Genomic DNA, 22977 nt, shown 5'->3' on the forward strand with positions numbered 1-22977 from the left:
TAATGAAGATCCTTCCTATGGCATTGGACGGTCAAGGTAGGGATAACATGGAGCCCCACAAGTTTCCTTTAGCAGAGGATGGTTTCGATCCATCGACCTCTGGGTTATGGGCCCAGCACGCTTCCTCTGCGCCACTCTGCTCTTCTATACTAGAAAAACTATCCCCCCCAAATATTTATGTGATCTTCATTCATTTTCTAATATTCACCTTGAAAGTAAGTATAAGACAGCGCTAGAACTGATTGAATTGCAAGGTAAAGTGTCTTAATGTGTTACTGGCAAAAAATAAATGCTCAAACCAAAGTCATGAAACATGTTATCTCTTCCATTGTGAAATTACCTTCCGGAACTCCTGATCTCGAAGTTTTCAACATTCAAATGCCTGTATGATGTACCTCTAATCCGTAACATACAAACCAGAACTTTGAACAGAGTTAAGTGGCAGTGGTGGGATTTGAACCCAAGCCTCCTTAGAGACTGGAGCCTTAATCCAGCGCCTTAGCTGGAGTAAGCTTTCATTAAGCACCTTCATATGGAAGGTGCTTAATGAAGATCCTTCCTATGGCATTGGACGGTCAAGGTAGGGATAACATGGAGCCCCACAAGTTTCCTTTAGTAGAGGATGGTTTCGATCCATCGACCTCTGGGTTATGGGCCCAGCACGCTTCCTCTGCGCCACTCTGCTCTTCTCTACCTGAAAAACTATCCCCCCAAATATTTGTGTGATCTTCATTCATTTTCTAATATACACCTTTAAAGTAAGTACAAGACAGCGCTAGAACTGAATGATTTGCAAGTTAAAGTGTTGTAATGCCTTCCTGGCAAAAAATAAATGCTCAAATCAAAGTCATGAAACATGTTATCTCTTCCATTGTGAAAGTACCTTCCAGAACTCCTGATCTTGAAGTATTCAACATTCAAATGCCTGCATGATGTACCTCTAATCCGTAACATACAAACCAGAACTTTGAACAGAGTTAAGTGGCAGTGGTGTGATTGGACCCACGCCTCCTTAGAGACTGGAGCTTTAATCCAGCGCCTTAACTGGAGTAAGCTTTGGGGTATTTTGTTCTGCTTACTACCTTCATATGGAAGGTGCTTAATGAAGATCCTTCCTATGGCATTGGACGGTCAAGGTAGGGATAACATGGAGCCCCACAAGTTTCCTTTAGCAGAGGATGGTTTCGATCCATCGACCTCTGGGTTATGGGCCCAGCACGCTTCCTCTGCGCCACTCTGCTCTTCTATATTAGAAAAACTATCCCCCCAAATATTTGTTTGATCTTAATTCATTTTCTAATATACACCTTGAAAGTAAGTACAAGACAGCGCTAGAACTGAATGATTTGCAAGGTAAAGTGTCGTAATGCCTTACTGGCAAAAAATAAATGCTCAAACCAAAGTCATGAAACATGTTATCTCTTCCATTGTGAAAGTACCTTCCGGAACTCCTGATCTTGAAGTATTCAACATTCAAAGGCCTGTATGATGTACCTCTAATCAGTAACATACAAACCAGGCCTTTGAACAGAGTTAAGTGGCAGGGGTGGGATTTGAACCCACGCCTCCGTAGAGACTGGAGCCTTAATCCAGCGATTTAGCTGGAGTAAGTTTTGGGATATTTTGTTCTGTTTACTACCTTCATATGGAAGGAGCTTAATGAAGATCCTAATAATGGCATTGGACGGTCAAGGTAGGGATAACATGGAACCCCGCAGGTTTCCTTTAGCAGAGGATGGTTTCGATCCATCGACCTCTGGGTTATGGGCCCAGCACGCTTCCTCTGCGCCACTCTGCTCTTCTATACTAGAAAAACTATCCCCCCCAAATATTTATGTGATCTTCATTCATTTTCTAATATTCACCTTGAAAGTAAGTATAAGACAGCGCTAGAACTGATTGAATTGCAAGGTAAAGTGTCTTAATGTGTTACTGGCAAAAAATAAATGCTCAAACCAAAGTCATGAAACATGTTATCTCTTCCATTGTGAAATTACCTTCCGGAACTCCTGATCTCGAAGTTTTCAACATTCAAATGCCTGCATAATGTACCTCTAATCAGTAACATACAAACCAGGCCTTTGAACACAGTAAAGTGGCAGTGGTGGGATTTGAACCCACGTCTCCTGAGAGACTGGAGCCTAAATCCAGCGCCTTAGACCACTCGGCCACACTACCTTGTCAAGGTGCTTTTTTTCTTCCCAATCCTGATGGCTTTCTGTAGAAACATAGTTCAATCTGGTGCAAGAGTTCTGCAACGTATCATGGGCTCTTCGGGCAAGCCGCTGCATTGGAAAGTTACACAAAACACACCAAAGGGAAGAATAATCTTGCTAACCCTAAAGTTTTTTTTAGCTCTAATGTAAACCGAGGAAATGTGAACATGGTGGAGGATATCAGCAATGTTTTGATGATCTTTCACCACCATTACCTCTATGATGTCCAGGGACACTTGACCAAAGATTTCCATCAACAAGCGGCTGGCTGAAGGCAAACATCACCAGCTTTGGGATATTTTGTTCTGCTTAGTACCTTCATATGGAAGGTGCTTAATGAAGATCCTTCTAATAGCATTGGAAAGTCAAGGTAGGGATAACATGGATCCTCACAAGTTTCCTTTAGCAGAGGATGGTTTCGATCCATCGACCTCTGGGTTATGGGCCCAGCCACTTCCTCTGTGCCACTCTGCTCTTCTATACTAGAAAAACTATCCCCCCCAAATATTTGTGTGATCTTCATTCATTTTCTAATATTCACCTTGAAAGTAAGTATAAGACAGCGCTAGAACTGATTGAATTGCAAGGTAAAGTGTCTTAATGTGTTACTGGCATGCAATAAATGCTCAAACCAAAGTTCATGAAACATGTTATCTCTTCCATTGTGAAAGTACCTTCCGGAAGTCCTGATCTTGAAGATCTCAACATTCAAAGGCCTGTATGATGTAACTCTAATCCGTAACATACAAACCAGAACTTTGAACAGAGTTAAGTGGCAGTGGTGTGATTGGACCCACGCCTCCTTAGAGACTGGAGCCTTAATCCAGCGATTTAGCTGGAGTAAGTTTTGGGATATTTTGTTCTGTTTACTACCTTCATATGGAAGGAGCTTAATGAAGATCCTTATAATGGCATTGGACGGTCAAGGTAGGGATAACATGGAACCCCGCAGGTTTCCTTTAGCAGAGGATGGTTTCGATCCATCGACCTCTGGGTTATGGGCCCAGCACGCTTCCTCTGCGCCACTCTGCTCTTCTATACTAGAAAAACTATCCCCCCCAAATATTTATGTGATCTTCATTCATTTTCTAATATTCACCTTGAAAGTAAGTATAAGACAGCGCTAGAACTGATTGAATTGCAAGGTAAAGTGTCTTAATGTGTTACTGGCAAAAAATAAATGCTCAAACCAAAGTCATGAAACATGTTATCTCTTCCATTGTGAAATTACCTTCCGGAACTCCTGATCTCGAAGTTTTCAACATTCAAATGCCTGCATAATGTACCTCTAATCAGTAACATACAAACCAGGCCTTTGAACACAGTAAAGTGGCAGTGGTGGGATTTGAACCCACGTCTCCTGAGAGACTGGAGCCTAAATCCAGCGCCTTAGACCACTCGGCCACACTACCTTGTCAAAGTGCTTTTTTTCTTCCCAATCCTGATGGCTTTCTGTAGAAACATAGTTCAATCTGGTGCAAGAGTTCTGCAACGTATCATGGGCTCTTCGGGCAAGCCGCTGCATTGGAAAGTTACACAAAACACACCAAAGGGAAGAATAATCTTGCTAACCCTAAAGTTTTTTTTAGCTCTAATGTAAACCGAGGAAATGTGAACATGGTGGAGGATATCAGCACTGTTTTGATGAGCTTTCACCACCATTACCTCTATGATGTCCAGGGACACTTGACCAAAGATTTCCATCAACAAGCGGCTGGCTGAAGGCCAACATCACCAGCTTTGGGATATTTTGTTCTGCTTAGTACCTTCATATGGAAGGTGCTTAATGAAGATCCTTCTAATAGCATTGGAAAGTCAAGGTAGGGATAACATGGATCCTCACAAGTTTCCTTTAGCAGAGGATGGTTTCGACCCATCGACCTCTGGGTTATGGGCCCAGCCACTTCCTCTGTGCCACTCTGCTCTTCTATACTAGAAAAACTATCCCCCCCAAATATTTGTGTGATCTTCATTCATTTTCTAATATTCACCTTGAAAGTAAGTATAAGACAGCGCTAGAACTGATTGAATTGCAAGATAAAGTGTCTTAATGTGTTACTGGCATGCAATAAATGCTCAAACCAAAGTTCATGAAACTTTTTATCTCTTCCATTGTGAAAGTACCTTCTGGAACTGCTGATCTTGAAGTATTCAACATTCAAATGCCTGCATGATGTACCTCTAATCCGTAACATACAAACCAGGCCTTTGAACAGAGTTAAGTGGCAGTGGTGGGATTTGAACCCACGCCTCCTTAGAGACTAGAGCCTTAATCCAGCGCCTTAGCTGGAGTAAATTCAGGGATATTTTGTTCTGCTTACTACCTTCATATTGAAGGTGCTTAATGAAGATCCTTCCTATGGCATTGGATGGTCAAGGTAGGGATAACATTGAACCCCGCAGGTTTCCTTTAGCAGAGGATGGTTTCGATCCATCGACCTCTGGGTTATGGGCCCAGCACGCTTCCTCTGCGCCACTCTGCTCTTCTATACTAGAAAAACTATCCCCCCCAAATATTTATGTGATCTTCATTCATTTTCTAATATTGACCTTGAAAGTAAGTATAAGACAGCGCTAGAACTGATTGAATTGCAAGGTAAAGTGTCTTAATGTGTTACTGGCATGCAATAAATGCTCAAACCAAAGTCATGAAACATGTTATCTCTTCCATTGTGAAAGTACCTTCCGGAAGTCCTGATCTTGAAGATTTCAACATTCAAAGGCCTGTATGATGTACCTCTAATCCGTAACATACAAACCAGGCATTTGAACAGAGTTAAGTGGCAGTGGTGGGATTTGAACCCACGCCTCCTTAGAGACTAGAGCCTTAATCCAGCACCTTAGCTGGAGTAAGTTCAGGGATATTTTGTTCTGCTTACTACCTTCATATTGAAGGTGCTTAATGAAGATCCTTCCTATGGCATTGGACGGTCAAGGTAGGGATAACATGGAGCCCCACAAGTTTCCTTTAGTAGAGGATGGTTTCGATCCATCGACCTCTGGGTTATGGGCCCAGCACGCTTCCTCTGCGCCACTCTGCTCTTCTATATTATAAAAATTATCCCCCCAAATATTTGTGTGATCTTCATTCATTTTCTAATATGCACCTTGAAAGTAAGTATAAGACAGTGCTAGAACTGATTGAATTGCAAGGTAAAGTGTCTTAATGTGTTACTGGCATGCAATAGATGCTCAAACCAAAGTTCATGAAACTTTTTATCTCTTCCATTGTGAAAGTATCTTCTGGAACTGCTGATCTTGAAGTATTCAACATTCAAATGCCTGAATGATGTACCTCTAATCCGTAACATACAAACCAGAACTTTGAACAGAGTGAAGTGGCAGTGGTGGGATTGGACCCACGCCTCCTTAGAGACTGGAGCTTTAATCCAGCGCCTTAGCGGGAGTAAGCTTTGGGGTATTTTGTTCTGCTTACTACCTTCATATGGAAGGTGCTTAGTTAAGATCCTTATAATGGCATTGGACGGTCAAGGTAGGGATAACATGGAACCCCGCAGGTTTCCTTTAGCAGAGGATGGTTTCGATCCATCGACCTCTGGGTTATGGGCCCAGCACGCTTCCTCTGCGCCACTCTGCTCTTCTATACTAGAAAAACTATCCCCCCCAAATATTTATGTGATCTTCATTCATTTTCTAATATTCACCTTGAAAGTAAGTATAAGACAGCGCTAGAACTGATTGAATTGCAAGGTAAAGTGTCTTAATGTGTTACTGGCAAAAAATAAATGCTCAAACCAAAGTCATGAAACATGTTATCTCTTCCATTGTGAAATTACCTTCCGGAACTCCTGATCTCGAAGTTTTCAACATTCAAATGCCTGCATAATGTACCTCTAATCAGTAACATACAAACCAGGCCTTTGAACACAGTAAAGTGGCAGTGGTGGGATTTGAACCCACGTCTCCTGAGAGACTGGAGCCTAAATCCAGCGCCTTAGACCACTCGGCCACACTACCTTGTCAAGGTGCTTTTTTTCTTCCCAATCCTGATGGCTTTCTGTAGAAACATAGTTCAATCTGGTGCAAGAGTTCTGCAACATATCATGGCCTCTTCGGGCAAGCCGCTGCATTGGAAAGTTACACAAAACACACCAAAGGGAAGAATAATCTTGCTAACCCTAAAGTTTTGTTTAGCTCTAATGTAAACCGTGGAAATGTCAACATGGTGGAGGATATCAGCACTGTTTTGATGATCTTTCACCACCATTACCTCTATGATGTCCAGGGACACTTGACCAAAGATTTCCATCAACAAGCGGCTGGCTCAAGGCCAACATCACCAGCTTTGGGATATTTTTTTCTGCTTACTACCTTCATATGGAAGGTGCTTAATGAAGATCCTTCCTATGGCATTGGACGGTCAAGGTAGGGATAACATGGAGCCCCACAAGTTTCCTTTAGCAGAGGATGGTTTTGATCCATCGACCTCTGGGTTATGGGCCCAGCACGCTTCCTCTGCGCCACTCTGCTCTTCTATACTTGAAAAACTATCCCCCCAAATATTTGTGTGATCTTCATTCATTTTCTAATATGCACCTTGAAAGTAAGTATAAGACAGCGCTAGAACTGAATGATTTGTAGGGTAAAGTGTCCTAATGCGTTACTGGCATGTAATAAATGCTCAAACCAAAGTCATGAAACATGTTATCTCTTCCATTGTGAAAGTACCTTCCGGAACTCCTGATCTTGAAGTATTCAACATTCAAAGGCCTGTATGATGTACCTCTAATCCGTAACATACAAACCAGGCCTTTGAACAGAGTTAAGTGGCAGTGTTGGAATTTGAACCCACGCCTCCTTAGAGACTGGAGCCTTAATCCAGCGCCTTAGCTCGAGTAAGCTTTGAGGTATTTTGTTCTGCTTACTACCTTCATATGGAAGGTGCTTAGTTAAGATCCTTCTAATGGCATTGGAAAGTCAACGTAGGCATAATATGGAGCCCCGCAAGTTTCCTTTAGCGGAGAATGGTTCCGATCCATCCACCTCTGGGTTATGGGCCCAGCAAGGATCCTCTGCGCCACTCTGCTCTTCTATACTAGAAAAACTATCCCCCCAAATATTTGTGTGATCTTCATTCATTTTCTAATATTCACCTTCAAAGTAAGTATAAGACAGCGCTAGAACTGAATGATTTGCCATGCGTTACTGGCATGCAATAAATGCTCAAACCAAAGTCATGAAACATGTTATCTCCCCTCCATTGTGAAAGTACCTTCCGGAACTCCTGATCTTGAAGTATTCAACATTCAAAGGCCTGTATGATGTACCTCTAATCTGTAACATACAAACCAGGCCTTTGAACAGAGTTAAGTGGCGGGATTTGAACCTAAGCCTCCTTAGAGACTGGAGCCTTAATTCAGCGCCTTAGACCACTCGGCCACACTACATTGATAAAGTACTTTTTTTCTTCCGAATTGTCATGGCTATTACCTTCCATATGAAGGTACTAAGCAGAAAAAAATATCCCAAAGCTGGTGATGTTGGCCTTGAGCCCAGCACGCTTCCTCTGCGCCAATCTGCTCTTCTATACTAGAAAAACTATCCCCCCAAATATTTGTGTGATCTTCATTCATTTTCTAATATGCACCTTGAAAGTAAGTATAAGACAGCGCTAGAACTGAATGATTTGCAAGGTAAAGTGTCTTAATGTGTTACTGGCATGCAATAAATGCTCAAACCAAAGTTCTTGAAACATGTTATCTCCCCTCCATTGTGAAAGTTCCTTCCGGAACTCCTGATCTTGAAGTATTCAACATTCAAAGGCCTGTATGATGTACCTCTAATCTGTAACAAACAAACCAGGCCTCTGAACAGAGTTAAGTGACAGTGGTGGGATTTGAACCCACGTCTCCTGAGAGACTGGAGCCTAAATCCAGCGCCTTAGACCACTCGGCCACACTACCTTGTCAAGGTGCTTTTTTTCTTCCCAATCCTGATGGCTTTCTGTAGAAACATAGTTCAATCTGGTGCAAGAGTTCTGCAACATATCATGGCCTCTTCGGGCAAGCCGCTGCATTGGAAAGTTACACAAAACACACCAAAGGGAAGAATAATCTTGCTAACCCTAAAGTTTTGTTTAGCTCTAATGTAAACCGTGGAAATGTCAACATGGTGGAGGATATCAGCACTGTTTTGATGATCTTTCACCACCATTACCTCTATGATGTCCAGGGACACTTGACCAAAGATTTCCATCAACAAGCGGCTGGCTCAAGGCCAACATCACCAGCTTTGGGATATTTTTTTCTGCTTACTACCTTCATATGGAAGGTGCTTAATGAAGATCCTTCCTATGGCATTGGACGGTCAAGGTAGGGATAACATGGAGCCCCACAAGTTTCCTTTAGCAGAGGATGGTTTTGATCCATCGACCTCTGGGTTATGGGCCCAGCACGCTTCCTCTGCGCCACTCTGCTCTTCTATACTTGAAAAACTATCCCCCCAAATATTTGTGTGATCTTCATTCATTTTCTAATATGCACCTTGAAAGTAAGTATAAGACAGCGCTAGAACTGAATGATTTGCAGGGTAAAGTGTCCTAATGCGTTACTGGCATGTAATAAATGCTCAAACCAAAGTCATGAAACATGTTATCTCTTCCATTGTGAAAGTACCTTCCGGAACTCCTGATCTTGAAGTATTCAACATTCAAAGGCCTGTATGATGTACCTCTAATCCGTAACATACAAACCAGGCCTTTGAACAGAGTTAAGTGGCAGTGTTGGAATTTGAACCCACGCCTCCTTAGAGACTGGAGCCTTAATCCAGCGCCTTAGCTCGAGTAAGCTTTGAGGTATTTTGTTCTGCTTACTACCTTCATATGGAAGGTGCTTAGTTAAGATCCTTCTAATGGCATTGGAAAGTCAACGTAGGCATAATATGGAGCCCCGCAAGTTTCCTTTAGCGGAGAATGGTTCCGATCCATCCACCTCTGGGTTATGGGCCCAGCAAGGATCCTCTGCGCCACTCTGCTCTTCTATACTAGAAAAACTATCCCCCCAAATATTTGTGTGATCTTCATTCATTTTCTAATATTCACCTTCAAAGTAAGTATAAGACAGCGCTAGAACTGAATGATTTGCCATGCGTTACTGGCATGCAATAAATGCTCAAACCAAAGTCATGAAACATGTTATCTCCCCTCCATTGTGAAAGTACCTTCCGGAACTCCTGATCTTGAAGTATTCAACATTCAAAGGCCTGTATGATGTACCTCTAATCTGTAACATACAAACCAGGCCTTTGAACAGAGTTAAGTGGCGGGATTTGAACCTAAGCCTCCTTAGAGACTGGAGCCTTAATTCAGCGCCTTAGACCACTCGGCCACACTACATTGATAAAGTACTTTTTTTCTTCCGAATTGTCATGGCTATTACCTTCCATATGAAGGTACTAAGCAGAAAAAAATATCCCAAAGCTGGTGATGTTGGCCTTGAGCCCAGCACGCTTCCTCTGCGCCAATCTGCTCTTCTATACTAGAAAAACTATCCCCCCAAATATTTGTGTGATCTTCATTCATTTTCTAATATGCACCTTGAAAGTAAGTATAAGACAGCGCTAGAACTGAATGATTTGCAAGGTAAAGTGTCTTAATGTGTTACTGGCATGCAATAAATGCTCAAACCAAAGTTCTTGAAACATGTTATCTCCCCTCCATTGTGAAAGTACCTTCCGGAACTCCTGATCTTGAAGTATTCAACATTCAAAGGCCTGTATGATGTACCTCTAATCTGTAACAAACAAACCAGGCCTCTGAACAGAGTTAAGTGACAGTGGTGGGATTTGAACCCACGCCTCCTTAGAGACTGGAGCCTTAATCCAGCGCCTTAGACCACTCGGCCACACTACCTTGTTAAAGTTCTTTTTTTCTTCCAAATTCTGATGGCTTTCTGTAGAAACATAGTTCAATCTGGTGCAAGAGTTCTGCAACGTATCATGGCCTCTTTGGGCAAGCCGCTGCATTGGAAAGTTACACAAAACACACCAAAGGGAAGAATAATCTTGCTAACCCTAAAGTTTTGTTTAGCTCTAATGTAAACCGCGGAAATGTCAACATGCTGGAGGATATCAGCACTGTTTTGATGATCTTTCACCACCATTACCTCTATGATGTCCAGGGACACTTGACCAAAGATTTCCATCAACAAGCAGGCGGCTGAAGGCCAACATCACCAGCTTTGGGATATTTTGTTCTGCTTAGGACCTTCATATGGAAGGTGCTTAATGAAAATCCTTCTAATAGCATTGGAAAGTCAAGGTAGGGATAACATGGATCCCCCCAAGTTTCCTTTAGCAGAGGATGGTTTCGATCCATCGACCTCTGGGTTATGGGCCCAGCACGCTTCCTCTGCGCCACTCTGCTCTTCTATACTAGAAAAATGATCCCCCAAAATATTTGTGTGATCTTCATTCATTTTCTAATATTCACCTTCAAAGTAAGTATAAGACAGTGCTAGAACTGAATGATTTGCCATGCGTTACTGGCATGCAATAATGCTCAAACCAAAGTCATGAAACATGTTATCTCTTCCATTGTGAAAGTACCTTCCGGAAGTCCTGATCCTGAAGTATTCAACATTCAACATTGGACCCACGCCTCCTTAGAGACTGGAGCTTTAATCCAGCGCCTTAGCTGGAGTAAGCTTTCATTAAGCACCTTCATATGGAAGGTGCTTAATGAAGATCCTTCCTATGGCATTGGACGGTCAAGGTAGGGATAACATGGAGCCCCACAAGTTTCCTTTAGCAGAGGATGGTTTCGATCCATCGACCTCTGGGTTATGGGCCCAGCACGCTTCCTCTGCGCCACTCTGCTCTTCTATACTAGAAAAATTATCCCCCAAAATATTTGTGTGATCTTCATTCATTTTCTAATATTCACCTTCAAAGTAAGTATAAGACAGCGCTAGAACTGAATGATTTGCCATGCGTTACTGGCATGCAATAAATGCTCAAACCAAAGTCATGAAACATGTTATCTCCCCTCCATTGTGAAAGTACCTTCCGGAACTCCTGATCTTGAAGTATTCAACATTCAAAGGCCTGTATGATGTACCTCTAATCTGTAACATACAAACCAGGCCTTTGAACAGAGTTAAGTGGCAGTGGTGGGATTTGAACCCAAGCCTCCTTGCCATGCGTTACTGGCATGTAATAAATGCTCAAACCAAAGTCATGAAACATGTTATCTCTTCCATTGTGAAAGTACCTTCCGGAACTCCTGATCTTGAAGTATTCAACATTCAAAGGCCTGTATGATGTACCTCTAATCTGTAACATACAAACCAGGCCTTTGAACAGAGTTAAGTGGCAGTGTTGGAATTTGAACCCACGCCTCCTTAGAGACTGGAGCCTTAATCCAGCGCCTTAGCTCAAGTAAGCTTTGAGGTATTTTGTTCTGCTTACTACCTTCATATGGAAGGTGCTTAGTTAAGATCCTTCTAATGGCATTGGAAAGTCAACGTAGGCATAATATGGAGCCCCGCAAGTTTCCTTTAGCGGAGAATGGTTCCGATCCATCGACCTCTGGGTTATGGGCCCAGCAAGCTTCCTCTGCGCCACTCTGCTCTTCTATACTAGAAAAACTATCCCCCCAAATATTTGTGTGATCTTCATTCATTTTCTAATATTCACCTTCAAAGTAAGTATAAGACAGCACTAGAACTGAATGATTTGCCATGCGTTACTGGCATGCAATAAATGCTCAAACCAAAGTCATGAAACATGTTATCTCCCCTCCATTGTGAAAGTACCTTCCGGAACTCCTGATCTTGAAGTATTCAACATTCAAAGGCCTGTATGATGTACCTCTAATCTGTAACATACAAACCAGGCCTTTGAACAGAGTTAAGTGGCAGTGGTGGGATTTGAACCCAAGCCTCCTTGCCATGCGTTACTGGCATGCAATAAATGCTCAAACCAAAGTCATGAAACATGTTATCTCCCCTCCATTGTGAAAGTACCTTCCGGAACTCCTGATCTTGAAGTATTCAACATTCAAAGGCCTGTATGATGTACCTCTAATCTGTAACATACAAACCAGGCCTTTGAACAGAGTTAAGTGGCAGTGGTGGGATTTGAACCCAAGCCTCCTTAGAGACTGGAGCCTTAATCCAGCGCCTTAGACCACTCGGCCACACTACCTTGATGAAGTACTTTTTTTCTTCCGAATTGTCATGGCTCTTACCTTCCATATGAAGGTACTAAGCAGAAAAAAATATCCCAAAGCTGGTGATGTTGGCCTTGAGCCCAGCACGCTTCCTCTGCGCCAATCTGCTCTTCTATACTAGAAAAACTATCCCCCCAAATATTTGTGTGATCTTCATTCATTTTCTAATATGCACCTTGAAAGTAAGTATAAGACAGCGCTAGAACTGAATGCGCTAGAAATGATTTGCAAGGTAAAGTGTCGTAATGCGTTACTATTAGTTACTGGCAAAAAATAAATGCTCAAACCAAAGTTCATGAAACATGTTATCTCTTCCATTGTGAAAGTACCTTCCGGAACTCCTGATCTTGAAGTATTCAACATTCAAAGGCCTGTATGATGTTCCTCTAATCCGTAACATACAAACCAGGCTTTTGAACAGAGTTAAGTGGCAGTGGTGGGATTTGAACCCAAGCCTCCTTAGAGACTGGAGCCTTAATCCAGCGCCTTAGACCACTCGGCCACACTACCTTGATGAAGTACTTTTTTTCTTCCGAATTGTCATGGCTCTTACCTTCCATATGAAGGTACTAAGCAGAAAAAAATATCCCAAAGCTGGTGATGTTGGCCTTGAGCCCAGCACGCTTCCTCTGCGCCAATCTGCTCTTCTATACTAGAAAAACTATCCCCCCAAATATTTGTGTGATCTTCATTCATTTTCTAATATGCACCTTGAAAGTAAGTATAAGACAGCGCTAGAACTGAATGCGCTAGAAATGATTTGCAAGGTAAAGTGTCGTAATGCGTTACTATTAGTTACTGGCAAAAAATAAATGCTCAAACCAAAGTTCATGAAACATGTTATCTCTTCCATTGTGAAAGTACCTTCCGGAACTCCTGATCTTGAAGTATTCAACATTCAAAGGCCTGTATGATGTTCCTCTAATCCGTAACATACAAACCAGGCTTTTGAACAGAGTTAAGTGGCAGTGGTGGGATTTGAACCCACGCCTCCTTAGAGACTGGAGCCTTAATCCAGCGCCTTAGACCACTCGGCCACACTACCTTGTTAAAGTTCTTTTTTTCTTCCAAATTCTGATGGCTTTCTGTAGAAACATAGTTCAATCTGGTGCAAGAGTTCTGCAACGTATCATGGCCTCTTCGGGCAAGCCGCTGCATTGGAAAGTTACACAAAACACACCAAAGGGAAGAATAATCTTGCTACCCCTAAAGTTTTGTTTAGCTCTAATGTAAACCGCGGAAATGTCAACATGGTGGAGGATATCAGCACTGTTTTGATGAGCTTTCACCACCATTACCTGTATGATGTCCAGGGACACCTGACCAAAAATTTCCATCAACAAGCGGCTGGCTCAAGGCCGACATCACCAGCTTTGGGATATTTTGTTCTGGTTAGTACCTTCATATGGAAGGTGCTTAATGAAGATCCTTCTAATAGCATTGGAAAGTCAAGGTAGGGATAACATGGATCCCCACAAGTTTCCTTTAGCAGAGGATGGTTTTGATCCATCGACCTCTGGGTTATGGGCCCAGCACGCTTCCTCTGCGCCACTCTGCTCTTCTATACTTGAAAAACTATCCCCCCAAATATTTGTGTGATCTTCATTCATTTTCTAATATGCACCTTGAAAGTAAGTATAAGACAGCGCTAGAACTGAATGATTTGCAAGGTAAAGTGTCTTAATGCGTTACTGGTATGCCATAAATTCTCAAACCAAAGTCATGAAACATGTTATCTCTTCCATTGTGAAAGTACCTTCCGGAAGTCCTGATCTTGAAGATTTCAACATTCAAAGGCCTGTATGATGTACCTCTAATCCGTAACATACAAACCAGAACTTTGAACAGAGTGAAGTGGCAGTGGTGGGATTGGACCCACGCCTCCTTAGAGACTGGAGCTTTAATCCAGCGCCTTAGCTGGAGTAAGCTTTGGGGTATTTTGTTCTGCTTACTACCTTCATATGGAAGGTGTTTAATGAAGATCCTTCCTATGGCATTGGACGGTCAAGGTAGGGATAACATGGAGCCCCACAAGTTTCCTTTAGCAGAGGATGGTTTCGATCCATCGACCTCTGGGTTATGGGCCCAGCACGCTTCCTCTGCGCCACTCTGCTCTTCTATACTAGAAAAACTATCCCCCCCAATATTTGTGTGATCTTCATTCATTTTCTAATATGCACCTTGAAAGTAAGTATAAGACAGCGCTAGAACTGAACGATTTGCAAGGTAAAGTGTCTTAATGCGTTACTGGTATGCCATAAATTCTCAAACCAAAGTCATGAAACATGTTATCTCTTCCATTGTGAAAGTACCTTCCGGAACTCCTGATCTTGAAGTATTCAACATTCAAAGGCCTGTATGATGTTCCTCTAATCCGTAACATACAAACCAGGCCTTTGAACAGAGTTAAGTGGCAGTGGTGGGATTTGAACCCACGCTTCCTTAGAGACTGGAGCCTTAATCCAGCGCCTTAGACCACTCGGCCACACTACCTTGATAAAGTACTTTTTTTCTTCCGAATTGTCATGGCTATTACCTTCCATATGAAGGTACTAAGCAGAAAAAAATATCCCAAAGCTGGTGATGTTGGCCTTGAGCCCAGCACGCTTCCTCTGCGCCAATCTGCTCTTCTATACTAGAAAAACTATCCCCCCAAATATTTGTGTGATCTTCATTCATTTTCTAATATGCACCTTGAAAGTAAGTATAAGACAGCGCTAGAACTGAATGCGCTAGAAATGATTTGCAAGGTAAAGTGTCGTAATGCGCTACTGGCAAAAAATAAATGCTCAAACCAAAGTTCATGAAACATGTTATCTCTTCCATTGTGAAAGTACCTTCCAGAACTCCTGATCTTGAAGTATTCAACATTCAAAGGCCTGTATGATGTTCCTCTAATCTGTAACGTACAAACCAGGCTTTTGAACAGAGTTAAGTGGCAGTGGTGGGATTTGAACCCACGCCTCCTTAGAGACTGGAGCCTTAATCCAGCGCCTTAACTGGAGTAAGCTTTGGGGTATTTTGTTCTGCTTACTACCTTCATATGGAAGGTGCTTAATGAAGATCCTTCCTATGGCATTGGACGGTCAAGGTAGGGATAACATGGAGCCCCACAAGTTTCCTTTAGCAGAGGATGGTTTCGATCCATCGACCTCTGGGTTATGGGCCCAGCACGCTTCCTCTGCGCCACTCTGCTCTTCTATACTAGAAAAACTATCCCCCCCAAATATTTATGTGATCTTCATTCATTTTCTAATATTCACCTTGAAAGTAAGTATAAGACAGCGCTAGAACTGATTGAATTGCAAGGTAAAGTGTCTTAATGTGTTACTGGCAAAAAATAAATGCTCAAACCAAAGTCATTAAACATGTTATCTCTTCCATTGTGAAATTACCTTCCGGAACTCCTGATCTCGAAGTTTTCAACATTCAAATGCCTGTATGATGTACCTCTAATCCGTAACATACAAACCAGAACTTTGAACAGAGTTAAGTGGCAGTGGTGGGATTTGAACCCAAGCCTCCTTAGAGACTGGAGCCTTAATCCAGCGCCTTAGCTGGAGTAAGCTTTCATTAAGCACCTTCATATGGAAGGTGCTTAATGAAGATCCTTCCTATGGCATTGGACGGTCAAGGTAGGGATAACATGGAGCCCCACAAGTTTCCTTTAGCAGAGGATGGTTTCGATCCATCGACCTCTGGGTTATGGGCCCAGCACGCTTCCTCTGCGCCACTCTGCTCTTCTCTACCTGAAAAACTATCCCCCCAAATATTTGTGTGATCTTCATTCATTTTCTAATATACACCTTTAAAGTAAGTACAAGACAGCGCTAGAACTGAATGATTTGCAAGTTAAAGTGTTGTAATGCCTTCCTGGCAAAAAATAAATGCTCAAATCAAAGTCATGAAACATGTTATCTCTTCCATTGTGAAAGTACTTTCCGGAACTCCTGATCTTGAAGTATTCAACATTCAAATGCCTGCATGATGTACCTCTAATCCGTAACATACAAACCAGAACTTTGAACAGAGTTAAGTGGCAGTGGTGTGATTGGACCCACGCCTCCTTAGAGACTGGAGCTTTAATCCAGCGCCTTAACTGGAGTAAGCTTTGGGGTATTTTGTTCTGCTTACTACCTTCATATGGAAGGTGCTTAATGAAGATCCTTCCTATGGCATTGGACGGTCAAGGTAGGGATAACATGGAGCCCCACAAGTTTCCTTTAGCAGAGGATGGTTTCGATCCATCGACCTCTGGGTTATGGGCCCAGCACGCTTCCTCTGCGCCACTCTGCTCTTCTATATTAGAAAAACTATCCCCCCAAATATTTGTGTGATCTTAATTCATTTTCTAATATACACCTTGAAAGTAAGTACAAGACAGCGCTAGAACTGAATGATTTGCAAGGTAAAGTGTCGTAATGCCTTACTGGCAAAAAATAAATGCTCAAACCAAAGTCATGAAACATGTTATCTCTTCCATTGTGAAAGTACCTTCCGGAACTCCTGATCTTGAAGTATTCAACATTCAAAGGCCTGTATGATGTACCTCTAATCAGTAACATACAAACCAGGCCTTTGAACAGAGTTAAGTGGCAGTGGTGGGATTTGAACCCACGCCTCCTTAGAGACTGGAGCCTTAATCCAGCGATTTAGCTGGAGTAAGTTTTGGGATATTTTGTTCTGTTTACTACCTTCATATGGAAGGAGCTTAATGAAGATCCTTATAATGGCATTGGACGGTCAAGGTAGGGATAACATGGAACCCCGCAGGTTTCCTTTAGCAGAGGATGGTTTCGATCCATCGACCTCTGGGTTATGGGCCCAGCACGCTTCCTCTGCGCCACTCTGCTCTTCTATACTAGAAAAACTATCCCCCCCAAATATTTATGTGATCTTCATTCATTTTCTAATATTCACCTTGAAAGTAAGTATAAGACAGCGCTAGAACTGATTGAATTGCAAGGTAAAGTGTCTTAATGTGTTACTGGCAAAAAATAAATGCTCAAACCAAAGTCATGAAACATGTTATCTCTTCCATTGTGAAATTACCTTCCGGAACTCCTGATCTCGAAGTTTTCAACATTCAAATGCCTGCATAATGTACCTCTAATCAGTAACATACAAACCAGGTCTTTGAACACAGTAAAGTGGCAGTGGTGGGATTTGAACCCACATCTCCTGAGAGACTGGAGCCTAAATCCAGCGCCTTAGACCACTCGGCCACACTACCTTGTCAAGGTGCTTTTTTTCTTCCCAATCCTGATGGCTTTCTGTAGAAACATAGTTCAATCTGGTGCAAGAGTTCTGCAACGTATCATGGGCTCTTCGGGCAAGCCGCTGCATTGGACAGTTACACAAAACACACCAAAGGGAAGAATAATCTTGCTAACCCTAAAGTTTTTTTTAGCTCTAATGTAAACCGAGGAAATGTGAACATGGTGGAGGATATCAGCAATGTTTTGATGATCTTTCACCACCATTACCTCTATGATGTCCAGGGACACTTGACCAAAGATTTCCATCAACAAGCGGCTGGCTGAAGGCCAACATCACCAGCTTTGGGATATTTTGTTCTGCTTAGTACCTTCATATGGAAGGTGCTTAATGAAGATCCTTCTAATAGCATTGGAAAGTCAAGGTAGGGATAACATGGATCCTCACAAGTTTCCTTTAGCAGAGGATGGTTTCGATCCATCGACCTCTGGGTTATGGGCCCAGCCACTTCCTCTGTGCCACTCTGCTCTTCTATACTAGAAAAACTATCCCCCCCAAATATTTGTGTGATCTTCATTCATTTTCTAATATTCACCTTGAAAGTAAGTATAAGACAGCGCTAGAACTGATTGAATTGCAAGATAAAGTGTCTTAATGTGTTACTGGCATGCAATAAATGCTCAAACCAAAGTTCATGAAACTTTTTATCTCTTCCATTGTGAAAGTACCTTCTGGAACTGCTGATCTTGAAGTATTCAACATTCAAATGCCTGCATGATGTACCTCTAATCCGTAACATACAAACCAGGCCTTTGAACAGAGTTAAGTGGCAGTGGTGGGATTTGAACCCACGCCTCCTTAGAGACTAGAGCCTTAATCCAGCACCTTAGCTGGAGTAAGTTCAGGGATATTTTGTTCTGCTTACTACCTTCATATTGAAGGTGCTTAATGAAGATCCTTCCTATGGCATTGGACGGTCAAGGTAGGGATAACATTGAACCCCGCAGGTTTCCTTTAGCAGAGGATGGTTTCGATCCATCGACCTCTGGGTTATGGGCCCAGCACGCTTCCTCTGCGCCACTCTGCTCTTCTATACTAGAAAAATTATCCCCCAAAATATTTGTGTGATCTTCATTCATTTTCTAATATTCACCTTCAAAGTAAGTATAAGACAGCGCTAGAACTGAATGATTTGCAAGGTAAAGTGTCTTAATGCGTTACTGGTATGCCATAAATTCTCAAACCAAAGTCATGAAACATGTTATCTCTTCCATTGTGAAAGTACCTTCCGGAAGTCCTGATCTTGAAGATTTCAACATTCAAAGGCCTGTATGATGTACCTCTAATCCGTAACATACAAACCAGAACTTTGAACAGAGTGAAGTGGCAGTGGTGGGATTGGACCCACGCCTCCTTAGAGACTGGAGCTTTAATCCAGCGCCTTAGCTGGAGTAAGCTTTGGGGTATTTTGTTCTGCTTACTACCTTCATATGGAAGGTGTTTAATGAAGATCCTTCCTATGGCATTGGACGGTCAAGGTAGGGATAACATTGAACCCCGCAGGTTTCCTTTAGCAGAGGATGGTTTCGATCCATCGACCTCTGGGTTATGGGCCCAGCACGCTTCCTCTGCGCCACTCTGCTCTTCTATACTAGAAAAACTATCCCACCCAAATATTTATGTGATCTTCATTCATTTTCTAATATTCACCTTGAAAGTAAGTATAAGACAGCGCTAGAACTGATTGAATTGCAAGGTAAAGTGTCTTAATGTGTTACTGGCATGCAATAAATGCTCAAACCAAAGTCATGAAACATGTTATCTCTTCCATTGTGAAAGTACCTTCCGGAACTCCTGATCTTGAAGATCTCAACATTCAAAGGCCTGTATGATGTACCTCTAATCCGTAACATACAAACCAGAACTTCGAACAGAGTTAAGTGGCAGTGGTGTGATTGGACCCACGCCTCCTTAGAGACTGGAGCTTTAATCCAGCGCCTTAACTGGAGTAAGCTTTGGGGTATTTTGTTCTGCTTACTACCTTCATATGGAAGGTGCTTAATGAAGATCCTTCCTATGGCATTGGACGGTCAAGGTAGGGATAACATGGAGCCCCACAAGTTTCCTTTAGCAGAGGATGGTTTCGATCCATCGACCTCTGGGTTATGGGCCCAGCACGCTTCCTCTGCGCCACTCTGCTCTTCTATACTAGAAAAACTATCCCCCCCAAATATTTATGTGATCTTCATTCATTTTCTAATATTCACCTTGAAAGTAAGTATAAGACAGCGCTAGAACCGATTGAATTGCAAGGTAAAGTGTCTTAATGTGTTACTGGCAAAAAATAAATGCTCAAACCAAAGTCATGAAACATGTTATCTCTTCCATTGTGAAATTACCTTCCGGAACTCCTGATCTCGAAGTTTTCAACATTCAAATGCCTGTATGATGTACCTCTAATCAGTAACATACAAACCAGGCCTTTGAACAGAGTTAAGTGGCAGTGGTGGGATTTGAACCCACGCCTCCTTAGAGACTGGAGCCTTAATCCAGCGATTTAGCTGGAGTAAGTTTTGGGATATTTTGTTCTGTTTACTACCTTCATATGGAAGGAGCTTAATGAAGATCCTTATAATGGCATTGGACGGTCAAGGTAGGGATAACATGGAACCCCGCAGGTTTCCTTTAGCAGAGGATGGTTTCGATCCATCGACCTCTGGGTTATGGGCCCAGCACGCTTCCTCTGCGCCACTCTGCTCTTCTATACTAGAAAAACTATCCCCCCCAAATATTTATGTGATCTTCATTCATTTTCTAATATTCACCTTGAAAGTAAGTATAAGACAGCGCTAGAACTGATTGAATTGCAAGGTAAAGTGTCTTAATGTGTTACTGGCAAAAAATAAATGCTCAAACCAAAGTCATGAAACATGTTATCTCTTCCATTGTGAAATTACCTTCCGGAACTCCTGATCTCGAAGTTTTCAACATTCAAATGCCTGCATAATGTACCTCTAATCAGTAACATACAAACCAGGCCTTTGAACACAGTAAAGTGGCAGTGGTGGGATTTGAACCCACGTCTCCTGAGAGACTGGAGCCTAAATCCAGCGCCTTAGACCACTCGGCCACACTACCTTGTCAAAGTGCTTTTTTTCTTCCCAATCCAGATGGCTTTCTGTAGAAACATAGTTCAATCTGGTGCAAGAGTTCTGCAACGTATCATGGGCTCTTCGGGCAAGCCGCTGCATTGGAAAGTTACACAAAACACACCAAAGGGAAGAATAATCTTGCTAACCCTAAAGTTTTTTTTAGCTCTAATGTAAACCGAGGAAATGTGAACATGGTGGAGGATATCAGCAATGTTTTGATGAGCTTTCACCACCATTACCTCTATGATGTCCAGGGACACTTGACCAAAGATTTCCATCAACAAGCGGCTGGCTGAAGGCCAACATCACCAGCTTTGGGATATTTTGTTCTGCTTAGTACCTTCATATGGAAGGTGCTTAATGAAGATCCTTCTAATAGCATTGGAAAGTCAAGGTAGGGATAACATGGATCCTCACAAGTTTCCTTTAGCAGAGGATGGTTTCGACCCATCGACCTCTGGGTTATGGGCCCAGCCACTTCCTCTGTGCCACTCTGCTCTTCTATACTAGAAAAACTATCCCCCCCAAATATTTATGTGATCTTCATTCATTTTCTAATATTGACCTTGAAAGTAAGTATAAGACAGCGCTAGAACTGATTGAATTGCAAGGTAAAGTGTCTTAATGTGTTACTGGCATGCAATAAATGCTCAAACCAAAGTCATGAAACATGTTATCTCTTCCATTGTGAAAGTACCTTCCGGAAGTCCTGATCTTGAAGATTTCAACATTCAAAGGCCTGTATGATGTACCTCTAATCCGTAACATACAAACCAGGCATTTGAACAGAGTTAAGTGGCAGTGGTGGGATTTGAACCCACGCCTCCTTAGAGACTAGAGCCTTAATCCAGCACCTTAGCTGGAGTAAGTTCAGGGATATTTTGTTCTGCTTACTACCTTCATATTGAAGGTGCTTAATGAAGATCCTTCCTATGGCATTGGACGGTCAAGGTAGGGATAACATGGAGCCCCACAAGTTTCCTTTAGTAGAGGATGGTTTCGATCCATCGACCTCTGGGTTATGGGCCCAGCACGCTTCCTCTGCGCCACTCTGCTCTTCTATATTATAAAAATTATCCCCCCAAATATTTGTGTGATCTTCATTCATTTTCTAATATGCACCTTGAAAGTAAGTATAAGACAGTGCTAGAACTGATTGAATTGCAAGGTAAAGTGTCTTAATGTGTTACTGGCATGCAATAGATGCTCAAACCAAAGTTCATGAAACTTTTTATCTCTTCCATTGTGAAAGTATCTTCTGGAACTGCTGATCTTGAAGTATTCAACATTCAAATGCCTGAATGATGTACCTCTAATCCGTAACATACAAACCAGAACTTTGAACAGAGTGAAGTGGCAGTGGTGGGATTGGACCCACGCCTCCTTAGAGACTGGAGCTTTAATCCAGCGCCTTAGCGGGAGTAAGCTTGGGGGTATTTTGTTCTGCTTACTACCTTCATATGGAAGGTGCTGAATGAAGATCCTTCCTATGGCATTGGATGGTCAAGGTAGGGATAACATGGAGCCCCACAAGTGTTCTTTAGCAGAGGATGGTTTCGATCCATCGACCTCTGGGTTATGGGCCCAGCACGCTTCCTCTGCGCCACTCTGCTCTTCTATACTAGAAAAATTATCCCCCAAAATATTTGTGTGATCTTCATTCATTTTCTAATATTCACCTTCAAAGTAAGTATAAGACAGCGCTAGAACTGAATGATTTGCAAGGTAAAGTGTCTTAATGCGTTACTGGTATGCCATAAATTCTCAAACCAAAGTCATGAAACATGTTATCTCTTCCATTGTGAAAGTACCTTCCGGAAGTCCTGATCTTGAAGATTTCAACATTCAAAGGCCTGTATGATGTACCTCTAATCCGTAACATACAAACCAGAACTTTGAACAGAGTGAAGTGGCAGTGGTGGGATTGGACCCACGCCTCCTTAGAGACTGGAGCTTTAATCCAGCGCCTTAGCTGGAGTAAGCTTTGGGGTATTTTGTTCTGCTTACTACCTTCATATGGAAGGTGTTTAATGAAGATCCTTCCTATGGCATTGGACGGTCAAGGTAGGGATAACATGGAGCCCCACAAGTTTCCTTTAGCAAAGGATGGTTTCGATCCATCGACCTCTGGGCCCAGCACGCTTCCTCTGCGCCACTCTGCTCTTCTAGATTAGAAAAATTATCCCCCCAAATATTTGTGTGA

The 22977-nt window shown here is 42.3% G+C and overlaps 26 non-coding genes across 26 annotated transcripts; all 26 read right to left on the reverse strand.

Annotated features, from left to right (window-relative positions):
• Nucleotides 1-69: 69 nt before the first annotated feature.
• On the reverse strand, nucleotides 70-141 carry trnam-cau. Its single transcript has one exon. It is a non-coding gene; the product is annotated as a tRNA-Met (tRNA).
• A 1028-nt stretch (nucleotides 142-1169) lies between these two features.
• trnam-cau lies at nucleotides 1170-1241 on the reverse strand. The gene has a single exon. It is a non-coding gene; the product is annotated as a tRNA-Met (tRNA).
• Nucleotides 1242-1726: 485 nt separating this feature from the next.
• On the reverse strand, nucleotides 1727-1798 carry trnam-cau. Its single transcript has one exon. It is a non-coding gene; the product is annotated as a tRNA-Met (tRNA).
• Nucleotides 1799-2096: 298 nt separating this feature from the next.
• trnal-uag lies at nucleotides 2097-2178 on the reverse strand. Its single transcript has one exon. It is a non-coding gene; the product is annotated as a tRNA-Leu (tRNA).
• Nucleotides 2179-3176: 998 nt separating this feature from the next.
• Nucleotides 3177-3248, reverse strand: trnam-cau. The gene has a single exon. It is a non-coding gene; the product is annotated as a tRNA-Met (tRNA).
• A 298-nt stretch (nucleotides 3249-3546) lies between these two features.
• On the reverse strand, nucleotides 3547-3628 carry trnal-uag. Its single transcript has one exon. It is a non-coding gene; the product is annotated as a tRNA-Leu (tRNA).
• Nucleotides 3629-4627: 999 nt separating this feature from the next.
• trnam-cau lies at nucleotides 4628-4699 on the reverse strand. Its single transcript has one exon. It is a non-coding gene; the product is annotated as a tRNA-Met (tRNA).
• A 1043-nt stretch (nucleotides 4700-5742) lies between these two features.
• On the reverse strand, nucleotides 5743-5814 carry trnam-cau. Its single transcript has one exon. It is a non-coding gene; the product is annotated as a tRNA-Met (tRNA).
• A 298-nt stretch (nucleotides 5815-6112) lies between these two features.
• On the reverse strand, nucleotides 6113-6194 carry trnal-uag. The gene has a single exon. It is a non-coding gene; the product is annotated as a tRNA-Leu (tRNA).
• A 1864-nt stretch (nucleotides 6195-8058) lies between these two features.
• On the reverse strand, nucleotides 8059-8140 carry trnal-uag. Its single transcript has one exon. It is a non-coding gene; the product is annotated as a tRNA-Leu (tRNA).
• Nucleotides 8141-10004: 1864 nt separating this feature from the next.
• Nucleotides 10005-10086, reverse strand: trnal-aag. Its single transcript has one exon. It is a non-coding gene; the product is annotated as a tRNA-Leu (tRNA).
• Nucleotides 10087-10527: 441 nt separating this feature from the next.
• Nucleotides 10528-10599, reverse strand: trnam-cau. Its single transcript has one exon. It is a non-coding gene; the product is annotated as a tRNA-Met (tRNA).
• A 381-nt stretch (nucleotides 10600-10980) lies between these two features.
• trnam-cau lies at nucleotides 10981-11052 on the reverse strand. Its single transcript has one exon. It is a non-coding gene; the product is annotated as a tRNA-Met (tRNA).
• A 1246-nt stretch (nucleotides 11053-12298) lies between these two features.
• Nucleotides 12299-12380, reverse strand: trnal-aag. Its single transcript has one exon. It is a non-coding gene; the product is annotated as a tRNA-Leu (tRNA).
• A 453-nt stretch (nucleotides 12381-12833) lies between these two features.
• Nucleotides 12834-12915, reverse strand: trnal-aag. The gene has a single exon. It is a non-coding gene; the product is annotated as a tRNA-Leu (tRNA).
• Nucleotides 12916-13368: 453 nt separating this feature from the next.
• Nucleotides 13369-13450, reverse strand: trnal-aag. The gene has a single exon. It is a non-coding gene; the product is annotated as a tRNA-Leu (tRNA).
• Nucleotides 13451-14447: 997 nt separating this feature from the next.
• On the reverse strand, nucleotides 14448-14519 carry trnam-cau. Its single transcript has one exon. It is a non-coding gene; the product is annotated as a tRNA-Met (tRNA).
• Nucleotides 14520-14816: 297 nt separating this feature from the next.
• trnal-aag lies at nucleotides 14817-14898 on the reverse strand. The gene has a single exon. It is a non-coding gene; the product is annotated as a tRNA-Leu (tRNA).
• A 631-nt stretch (nucleotides 14899-15529) lies between these two features.
• Nucleotides 15530-15601, reverse strand: trnam-cau. The gene has a single exon. It is a non-coding gene; the product is annotated as a tRNA-Met (tRNA).
• Nucleotides 15602-16073: 472 nt separating this feature from the next.
• Nucleotides 16074-16145, reverse strand: trnam-cau. The gene has a single exon. It is a non-coding gene; the product is annotated as a tRNA-Met (tRNA).
• A 484-nt stretch (nucleotides 16146-16629) lies between these two features.
• trnam-cau lies at nucleotides 16630-16701 on the reverse strand. Its single transcript has one exon. It is a non-coding gene; the product is annotated as a tRNA-Met (tRNA).
• Nucleotides 16702-17186: 485 nt separating this feature from the next.
• trnam-cau lies at nucleotides 17187-17258 on the reverse strand. The gene has a single exon. It is a non-coding gene; the product is annotated as a tRNA-Met (tRNA).
• Nucleotides 17259-17556: 298 nt separating this feature from the next.
• Nucleotides 17557-17638, reverse strand: trnal-uag. The gene has a single exon. It is a non-coding gene; the product is annotated as a tRNA-Leu (tRNA).
• Nucleotides 17639-18637: 999 nt separating this feature from the next.
• Nucleotides 18638-18709, reverse strand: trnam-cau. Its single transcript has one exon. It is a non-coding gene; the product is annotated as a tRNA-Met (tRNA).
• Nucleotides 18710-19193: 484 nt separating this feature from the next.
• Nucleotides 19194-19265, reverse strand: trnam-cau. The gene has a single exon. It is a non-coding gene; the product is annotated as a tRNA-Met (tRNA).
• Nucleotides 19266-20678: 1413 nt separating this feature from the next.
• Nucleotides 20679-20760, reverse strand: trnal-uag. Its single transcript has one exon. It is a non-coding gene; the product is annotated as a tRNA-Leu (tRNA).
• Between the last annotated feature and the right edge of the window lie 2217 nt (nucleotides 20761-22977).

This window comes from Scophthalmus maximus, chromosome 9, assembly GCF_022379125.1.
Source record: "Scophthalmus maximus strain ysfricsl-2021 chromosome 9, ASM2237912v1, whole genome shotgun sequence".
Classification (NCBI taxonomy): Eukaryota; Metazoa; Chordata; class Actinopteri; order Pleuronectiformes; family Scophthalmidae; genus Scophthalmus; species Scophthalmus maximus.